The sequence below is a fragment of the Delphinus delphis genome, chromosome 11 (genome assembly GCF_949987515.2).
Source record: "Delphinus delphis chromosome 11, mDelDel1.2, whole genome shotgun sequence".
NCBI lineage: Eukaryota > Metazoa > Chordata > Mammalia > Artiodactyla > Delphinidae > Delphinus > Delphinus delphis.
The window spans coordinates 92,984,416-92,994,355 of NC_082693.1; the positions used below are offsets into that span (position 1 = coordinate 92,984,416).

At 47.5% G+C, this 9,940-nt stretch overlaps 1 long non-coding RNA gene across 1 annotated transcript; it reads right to left on the bottom strand.

Annotated features, from left to right (window-relative positions):
* Positions 1 to 838: 838 nt before the first annotated feature.
* Positions 839 to 7,912, bottom strand: LOC138414207 (uncharacterized). The gene is made up of 4 exons (XR_011246661.1): positions 7,758 to 7,912; positions 6,527 to 6,645; positions 5,564 to 5,648; positions 839 to 874 (listed from the first exon to the last, which is right to left on the bottom strand). It is a non-coding gene; the product is annotated as an uncharacterized lncRNA (long non-coding RNA).
* Between the last annotated feature and the right edge of the window lie 2,028 nt (positions 7,913 to 9,940).

The window sequence follows — 9,940 nt, forward strand, 5'->3', positions numbered from 1 at the left end:
GGAACTAAGATCTCGCAAGCTGTGTGCCGTGGCATTAATTAATTAATTAATTAAATGGATAAAAAGTTAAAAAAAAAATCTCTATGACAAAGAGAAACTTAACAGTTTCTGATGCCATAAATAAATATTTATTATTGTTAAAAAAGACTTGGCCTAACACTCAAAGATTTCAGTTTAAATCTCCTTAGTTTGTGCATCTCAATAAAGAATCAATCATTACATTATTCAGATCCTACAACCTTGATTGTTCCGAAATATTTTATCTGTGAATGTTTGGCCGGTTATTTAAGACATCTGAAGGGTTCAAAAAATCAATCATACTAGATCTGTAATTGCCATTTAAGTTTTAAGGGACTGTAGCTAGTCACATTTATAATTATGTTTAAATGCTTGAGGAAAACTGATTTTCAGAGCTGTATTATTTTTACAAGTTGTGTAATAAACAGAGTACCAATACTAATGAGTATTCCCCTGCAAGCACAAAACACTCCTGGATATTAAAGAAACTATCAAAAATTTATTAAAATTAAGATTGCCTGGAAGTAACTGAAATCCAACCAGGGGCTTAAACCAGACAGAAGCAGGGCCTCTGAGGATGGCCGTGCAGTTTGTTCATCTCACCACTCCAGAGTCTTCCGTTCATGTCCTGTGCCCTGTGAACAGCACTCCCTGGGCTTGTGCGATATGGCAGCCCTGGATGGAAGCTTATCGCAAACACAGAAGTCCAGATAGAAGCTGCAGAGCTCAGAAAATGGGCCCACAGCCGTTCAGGACCTGGGCTGATTCCAGCTTTCTGCTGTCATCCTCAGGATGTGCTGGACCTTGGTCCTTGTGGCCCAAAACATAGCCCCATCATAACATCTGTGTTCTGTAGCTGGATGGGGGGAGAGGGGAAGAAAGGTCAAAGGACCAAACCAGCTGTCTCTTAGGAGGGGTCCCAGAAGCTGCTATACGGCATTTATTTTCACATCCCACTGAGCAGGACTTAGTCATTCGGCCACAACTAGCAGCAAAGGCGTATGGCAAATGTGGCCTTTATTTTGGATGGCCATGTAACTTGCTAAAAATCATGGGTTATAGACTCTGAAAAAAAGGGGAATAAAAAGAGTGGGATAATTAGTAGTGTCTATCCCATTTGTGAGAAAGCTTTTAATAATAAATGTGGAATATGTATGTACTGAGTTGGGTAGTATCCCCCCCTTCCCAGGACCTCAGAATATTGCCCTTATTTGGAAATAGAATCGTTCAGAGGTAATTATTTATGATGAGGTCACACTGAAGTATGGTGGACCCTTCATCTAACAGCACTGGTGTCCTTCAAGAAGAGGAGAGACACAGACTCGCATGGCGAAGTTCGTGTGGGGTGAGAGATGGAGGCTGCAGTGATGATCTACAAACGAAGGAACACCAAGGAGTGCCAGCAACACCAGGAGAGAAAGGCCCCAACTGGAGAAGACACAGGAAAGATTCTTCCCTAGCGCCTCAGAGAAAGTACAGCCTGCCCACACCCTGATTCCAGACTTCTGTCCTCTAGAACTGTGAGAGGATACATTTCTGTCACGTAAAGCCACCCATTTGGTGACACTTTGTTATGGCAGCCTAGGAAACCATTCCGATGTACATATATATAAATAGTGGTCCAATAAATCAGTGATAACTAATTTAAAAATGTTTGTGTGTGTTTGGTGTGGGGGAATACTATTCACAACTGTAACAAAAATCATGAAATGCCTAGGAAGAGTCCTAAGAAGAAATAAGTACACTGTATGAATGGAATTGTTAAACCATAATAAAGGACATAAAATAGAAGCTACATAAAGTGAAGAAGCATTGAATGCTCCTAGAGAAAATATTTTATTTTTCTTTCTCCTTTCTTCTATAAATTCAAAATAATATTAACCAAAATTTCATTTGAAAATTTTATATAATTTGAGAAATCCAATTCTAAACTCAATATGGAAAGGGAAAATCTGCAAGAATAGCCAAGACAATTCTGAAAAAGAATAACAATGTTGCTGGGGGGCAGGGAGGAGAATTGCCCTGCCAAGTATTTAAAAACTTTAAAAACATTAAATGTTAAGCACACCATGAAGCTATAGTAGCCAAAATAGGTTAAAACTGGCCAAATCTGAGCAATTTTGGGCATTCAAGTAAATAGTGATAATAATGAATGATAGCCATTGAATAAAATAGGAAACCATGGGGCTTCCCTGGTGGCGCAGTGGTTGAGAGTCTGCCTGCCGATGCATGGGACGCGGGTTCGTGCCCCGGTCCGGGAAGATTCCACATGCCGCGGAGCGGCTGGGCCCGTGAGCCATGGCCGCTGAGCCTGCGCGTCCGGAGCCTGTGCTCCGCAACGGGAGAGGCCACAACAGTGAGAGGCCCGCGTACCGCAAAAAAAAAAACCAAACCAGGAATCCACACTAATATAAATAACTACACGGAAAATGTGATGAGGAAGGGATTTTACATAGTTTCAAATTATAGGCAGACCTTGTTTAATTGCGTTTCACTTTATTGTGCTTCACAGATACTGGGTTTTTTAATTATTTTATTTTATTTTATTTATTTATTTTTGGCTGCGTTGGGCCTTCATTGCTGCGTGTGGGCTTTCTCTAGTTGCAGCAAGCAGGGTCTACTCTCCATCGCGGTGCATGGGCTTCTCACTGCGGTGGCTTCTCTTGTTGCAGAGCACGGGCTCTAGGCACGCGGGCTTCAGTAGTTGTGGCACGTGGGCTCAGTAGCTGTGGCGCACGAGCTTAGTTGCTCCGTGGCATGTGGAATCTTCCCGGACCAGGGCTTGAACCTGTGTCGCCTGTATTGGCAGGCGGATTCTTAACCACTGCGTCACCAGGGCGGTCCCGTTTGTTTGTCTTTTAAAAATATTTAGTTATTTATTTGGTTGCGCCAGGTCTTAGTTGCAGCACGTGGGCTCCTCAGTTGCAGTATGCGAACTCTTAGTTGTGGCATGCATGTGGGATCTAGTTCCCTGACCAGGGATTGAACCCGGGCCCGTGCATTGAGAGCACGGAGTCTTAGCCGCTGCGCCACCAGGGAAGTCCCCGACACTGTGTTTTTTACAAACTGAAGGTTTGTGGCAACCCTGCATTCAGCAAGTCTATTAGCACCATTTTTCCTACAACATTTGCTCACTTTGTGTCTTTGTGTCACTTGGAAATTCTCTCAACATTTCAAGCTTTTTCATTATTATTATATTTGTTATGGTGATCTGTGATCAGTGATCTTTGATGTTACTGTTCTAATTGGGTTTTTTCATTTTGTATCTTTATTTTATTTTATAAAGAAATTTACTTATTTGTTTTTGGCTACCTTGGGTCTTCGTTGCTGAGCACGGGCTTTCTCTAGTTGCAGTGAGCAGGGGCTACACGTGGTGGCTCCTCTTGTTGAGAAGCATGGGCTCTAGGCGCACAGGCTTCAGTAGCTGTGGCACGCAGGCTCAGTAGTTGTGGCGCACGGGCTTAGTTGCTGCGCTGCATGTGGAAATCTTCCTGGACTAGGGATCGAACCTGTGTCCCCTGCATTGGCAGGCGGATTCTCAACCACTGCACCACCAGGGAAGCCCAATTTGTATTTTTAAATTAAGTTACGTACATTTTTAAAGACATAATGCTATCGCACACTTAGTAGACTACAGTATAGTGTAAACAAAACTTTTATATGCACTGGGAAACCAAAACTTTTGTGTGACTTGCTTTATTTCGGTATTTCCTTTATTGTGGTAGTCTGAAACCAAACCTGCAATATCTCCAAGGTACGCCTATACCTCCTCCAGAAAATATTTATTAACTTCAAAACAAAAAGAGTAACTTCACAGTGGAGAAGGCTGGCAGACGCCATCTTAATCAAATAATCAAACTGGATAGCATGAGTAGTCGTATCCTGATGGGGTACCATGGCAACACAGCATCACTTTTGTGATATTCCTGCTGAAGATGCATGACCTGAATCTAATCACAAGTGATGAAATAAAATTTATATTTTAAGGCAGGACAAGAAAAATTAAACATAAAATTCTCTCTCTGCGTGTTCATTTGGGCCTCCTCCCTCCCTCCCTCCTTCATGTGCGGCGTGCATCTGCATTACATATTAACCAGAGCTCCTCAAAGACGGGAGTGCCTACTTGACCATAAAGATCAATTTTTTCCCTTTCTTCTGAGGCTAGCAATGTAACTTTTTCAAGAATAGCTTTCTCTCCCAGCGCTGTAGGGCGTCGTGATGACTTGCTGCTCGCTTTATCGAGGCTTACCTGGACTATGTATCCTTGGTGAACTTTAAGTAAAATACCAGTATGTCCTTTCAACGTATGACCCTTTGTCTCGAAAATGTATATGACTGCGCCTTTGACTTCTAATTAACAGGCGGAAGAGTTCTCAGAGCTTTCTGAGAATCTGCTTCCCAGGTTATAATCCTCAGTTTGGCTCAAATAAAATTCCCCTTTTTCTTCTTAACTTGCCAGTTAATTGAATTTTCAACGACATGAGGAAACATCAGGTGAGCCCAAATTCAGGGGCACACTTCAGATGGCTCAGTTACTTGTCATTGGTCATATAGCGCTCCTAGCTGAAGGGAGCTGGGGAGGGGAACGGGGAAATTGAGTGTTTCGTTGGATAATTGCCACTTCCTCTCCTCCTGAATGATGAAGGTTCTACTAGCAGGAAGACGAATTGGGTGTCGGGAGGCAACTGTTATGAGCTGATTTGTGCCCCCCCTTGAAGTTCACGTTGGAGACCTAATCCCAGGACCTCAGAAGGTGACTGCATTCGGAGATAGAGCCTTTAAAGAGGTGATAAATTAAATGAGGTCATGGGGTGAACCCTAATCCAATATGAGTGTTGTCCTTATAAGAGGGGATTAGGAAACTGACACACATAGAAGGAAGACCACGTGAAGACATGCGGAGAGGACAGCCACCTACAAGCCAAAGAGAGAGGCCTCAGGAGAAACAACTCTGCTGACACCTTGATTTCAAACTTCTAGCCTCCAAAAGTGTGAGGACATAAATGTTTGCTGTTCAAGCCCCACCCTCCATTTGTGGTCCTCTGTTCTGGAGGCCCTAGGACACTAATGCAGCAATAAGAGTGTCAACCTCGGTGTGGAGCAGGGTTGGGGAGGGCAGGACTCAGGAGACAGTCAGCCCCCCCAGGCCCTTCTTCAGCAAGAAGTGGGTACAAAGCTCCGGAAGCAGGGGCTGGGAGGGTGCTTTATGGCTGTTGGGAACACTTTATTCCCTCTTCCCTGTTGCGTGCTCTGACCCTGACGTCCAGGTCAGAAGCCTATTGGGAAAGCCGTCCCCAACCCCCATAGGAGCCAACCTGGCTGGTCATTTCTAGAAAGCTGACCACTGTTCATACGTCACAATGTCCAGAGTGGGAGTGTTCTCGAGGTCTGTTTGAAAAACTAGACTCTTTGTTGCTTGGGAGACCTGTCCCCACCCCTTACCTGTCCTCCTGAGTGCGCCCTCTACCTGCTGCCCTGTCAGCTCTGATTGGCCCCCGTGCTACTCTGACCTCGGTCACTTTGATACCTTCTGGAAGTTCCTCACCATCTCTCCTTTGTTGGATGCCTCCTTTCCTGTTTTGCAGTCCTGCTCTCCATCCTCCTCTAGTTTCAGCTTGACGGTCATTTTCCTGGGATTTTAGGAGAGAGAAAAAATAAATGCCTGGGGTCAGTTTGCCATCTTGAACCGGAGGTGTGGGTTGTGCTGGCTGAATGATTGGACAGATGAAAGAATCAAGAGGAAAGTGAACGAATGGTTGAGCAGAGGAAAAATGTTCACGGCAGTGACTGAGGGCTGGCGGGCGGACAGCTCCTGGGGGCAGCTGGACTGCTGTGCTTCAACCAGACCTCGCCCCGTCCTTGGCTGCCCTGAGGCTCCCCCGACACCCCGCCACACAGCTTCCTTGGCAAGACTCCTTTCTCTCTGTGGTAGGCAGGGACTCCCATCCCACTCCCAGCCTCCCAAAGTCGAAATGCGCCCAGCGGGGAGAGAGACTGAAGAGAGATCAAACTTCCAGGGAAGATCACTAGGGGTGTATGGGTGTTAGGATCACGCCCGGCTCAGACGCGCCTGATTCCACTAAAGGGTGGGGTCCAGGAAAAGACTGAAGGCCCTGGGTTGCGGTGCTGGGGTTGGATGGGGAAGGCCTGACCCGGGGGCATGTGGGGCTGCAGCCCCCAACGCTGGGAGCCAGTGTCTCTTCCCCTTTCCCGTCACATTTTCAAGGACAGCTGGGAAACTTCAGAAAGCCGGGAAGGCTGCTGGCTGCCCGGTCCCAGGCCAGGGCGGTCTCCCTCTGCCCCTCCAAGGGCCCTCTCACTTCCCCCACCTTCTGGGGGGGTCTTCTTTTCTCTTCCTTTTCACAGTTGCTGGCCCTGTGGTTCTCTACATGGCTTCTCAAGGTCGGTGGCCTCCTTTCCTCCCAGCCGCTCTCTCCCCTGGCTGCCACCCCTTCTGTTCCCAGGCTCCATCCGCACCCCTGTCACCCCTGCCGTTCCTCCCACTTGCCTTAAATCCTTCCTCTCTCGTCCATCTTTTCTCTTCCTCGGCTGGCCTTCTTTCTTGTTCTTTGGCTTTTCCTTTTAGAAGGCAGCGAGGAACGAAGGTGGGATGTGGACAGCTGATCTCTGGAAAAGTCACTCACAGTGAGCTCTCTGAAGGCCCCAACCAGGAGAAACCTCGAGGCTGCCCCCATGACTCCACGGAAGAGTCAGAACCAGACCTCGGCCCAGACGTCCACCACAGAGCTCACAAGAAGAGCAGTGGCTCTCAGGCATGGACCAAGGAGCCCTGGGTGTCCCCAGGGCCCTTTCAGGGGTCTTCAAGGTCAAAAGCTTTTCATGATAATGTTTAAGATACTGTTTGTCTTTCCCACTGTATGCTCTCACAAGTGTATGGTGGAATTTTCTAGAGGCTACATACCATGGGCTATTGCAACAGACAATGCAGAAGCAGACACGAGAACCCAGCTATCTTCTGTTAAGCCAGACATGAAAGAGATTTGAAAAAAAAAAACAATGGCAATTCTTCTAATTTTTTTTGTTTTGGAAAATGTAATTATTTTTCATGAAATATTATTTATATCAATATGTAATAGGTCAATATTATTTTTTAATGAATATATATTTTAAAAATTTCTCCATGTTAATGTCTAATACAGTAAATATTGAAAGATATAACCCACGTACACAAAAGCTCTGTGGGCTTCTCAATAATTTTTAAGACTCTAAACTGGTCCTGACACCAAAGAGTTTGAGAACTGCTTGTGGAGAGATTAATACTGAGACACAGGCTCAAATTCTTGACTCCCTGCGACATGGCTGTGCGGACTTGAATAGCTAACCACACCCTCTCTGTTTGTCCCACGCATAAAAGTGGGCGCAGTAATGGTGCCACCACAGAAGCTTGTGCTCAGGTAACACATCTGAGAGTCAGGCTGCGCATCTGTACCAGGGTCCCACGCGACCTTTCTTGGGGACCCAGAATCAGGGTGACGGCTCAGAGCTGAGGGCAAGGCCTGCTAAGTCCTCCAGTCTCTAACTGGAGTTATCAAGGAGCTGCCAGGGAAGAGGCCAGACTCTCCCCAGGGCAAGAACTAAGAGGCAGCAGGAGCTCGCCCACCCACTGCCTTCTCGCCTCTTCCCAACCAACCCTGACCTTGGACCCCTGCCATCACCCTGTGGCTTTATCTACCACTTATGTGCCCACCAACACTTTAAACTCAGAACGAAAAACTGACTGGATCGGCTTTCTTCCTTCTGGTTGCTCAGCTCCCGTCCTCTCGCCCTCCTCTCTGATTTTAGCCGTGGAGGGTAGATGGTCCATCTTCACTTCCCGCCCCGCGGACTCCTCTGATGCCCTTGACCTCTGTAGGAACAACAGCTCCTAGGTACAAGGGAGTCAGTGACCCTGGGACCCCCAATGAGGGACAGGAGCCTGCAGATAAACACTCCCGTCTCCGGTCCTCCGGGGTGACAATCTGCAGGGGGCGGGGGGGCACTGGAATGCTTCTCACGAAGTCTGAGTGGAATCAAGCCCCTGTTGTCCACGGCATCAACCTCAGTGGCACACCTTATCCTGGCTTTTCCTCCTTCCCTGTCCCTCTCTCCCCAGTGCTTACTCCGGCCCCCTAGGAGTAAGGACTTTTTTTTTTTTTTCAACTTTACTGTTATTTAAAATGAGGCCACATTTTCCTCTTATAAAAAGAGTTCAACTAGCACTGTCGATTTTCTCATCTGTAAAATAAGAGTACTGAACCAGCTGACTACATTCACTCAGAACTCAATTTCTTTATCGTATGATCACTAAGGCTCTCCCTACATCTAATATACTAAAGTTCTAAGCAAAGGAAAATATAGTACTAACGACATGTTTTGATTTTTATTTCTTAGAGTTCACGTGTCCACCATTCACCTTGGTCTAAGCTTAAGGAACCATTCAAGGGGATACAGTGCAGATGGGAGGGGTAAACAGAACCCTCACACAAGCTGTGCCGTGTTGCAATCAGGCTTCCATTTGAAAAATAATGTCGGAGTCCTTCTAATGCCCCTAGTCCTTACTCCACCTCCAAAAGACCTGCCCCCAAGCCTAGTCCCAGACTCTTGCGCTCATGGATGCGGTAGCAGTTTGCGGGGACTGCTGTAACAAAGTTAAGACTGGGCGGCCTGAGCAACAGGAATTTATGTTCTCGCAGTTCTGGAGGCTGGAAGTCCAAGATCGAGGTGTTGGCAGGGCTGGTTCCTTCTGAGGGCTGTGAGGGAAGGATCTGTTCCAGGCCTCTCTCCTTGGCTGGTAGATGGCCATCTTCCTCCCATGTCTCTTCTTATCACCTTCCTCCTATGTCTGTCTCTGGGCCTAAATTTGCCACCAGTTGCACTGGATTAGGGCTCATCCTAATGGCATCATTTTCACTTGATTACCGCTGTCAAGACTCAATCTCCAAATGAAGTCGTATTCTGAAGCACTGGAGGTTAGGACTTTCCCATATGAATTCTGGGAGGTGAGGGGGTGGGGCTGGCTCTGGAGACACGGTTCAACCCATGAGAGAAACCGAAGCTAAGACAGAGGTCCTGCACGTGGGTCTCAGAGACGGATCTTCAGGGTGGGATGTGCACCCCAATCCCCCACCAGACAGCAACAGGGACCCTGGGATAATCCCTGACGTGCTGCGGCCTCACCACACCTGTGCACTGGGACGGGCTGCAGACGAAGCACTGGACACACAACAGCTCTAGCCCTGAATATAGAGTCGGCTCAGTGTAAAAGCCTGAATAAAGGGAATGGCAGCCCCAGGTCAGCCCACTATCCGCTCAGGCCATGCTGTGAAAGCCAGAAGGCCTCTTCTACGTTTTGTTTTGTTTTGTTTTTGCGGTACGCGGGCCTCTCACTGTTGCGGCCTCTCCCGTTGCGGAGCACAGGCTCCGGACGCGCAGGCTCAGCGGCCATGGCTCACGGGCCCAGCCGCTCTGCGGCATGTGGGATCTTCCCGGACCGGGGCACGAACCCACATCCCCTGCATCGGCAGGGGGACTCTCAACCACTGCACCACCGGGGAAGCCCTCTTCTAGGTTTCTTTTTGTTTTGGAAAGTAGAGTTACTTTCCATGTATGTGTATCAATCATATTTTTTTTGTATTTTATTTATGAGAGTGTTTAAAGAGCCCCTGACCTCCTGCACCCACGGGGCCTATCCTGCTGGCCATGGGGCCTGACAGTTCGTTGTAAGAGAGAAAGAGCTGCAAAGGAGACTGAACACACTGCCTCATGGGCCTCTTATGCTAAGTTGAGGGCCAACAGGGAAGAGGCAGAGCTCGAAGCCCTGGGATGAAAACATTAGGGATAACGGGCCCAAGAAACTTGCCCACCACAATCCCCTGACCTCTCTGGCTGGCACTGGAAGACGGCTGACTACCTGGTGACCAAG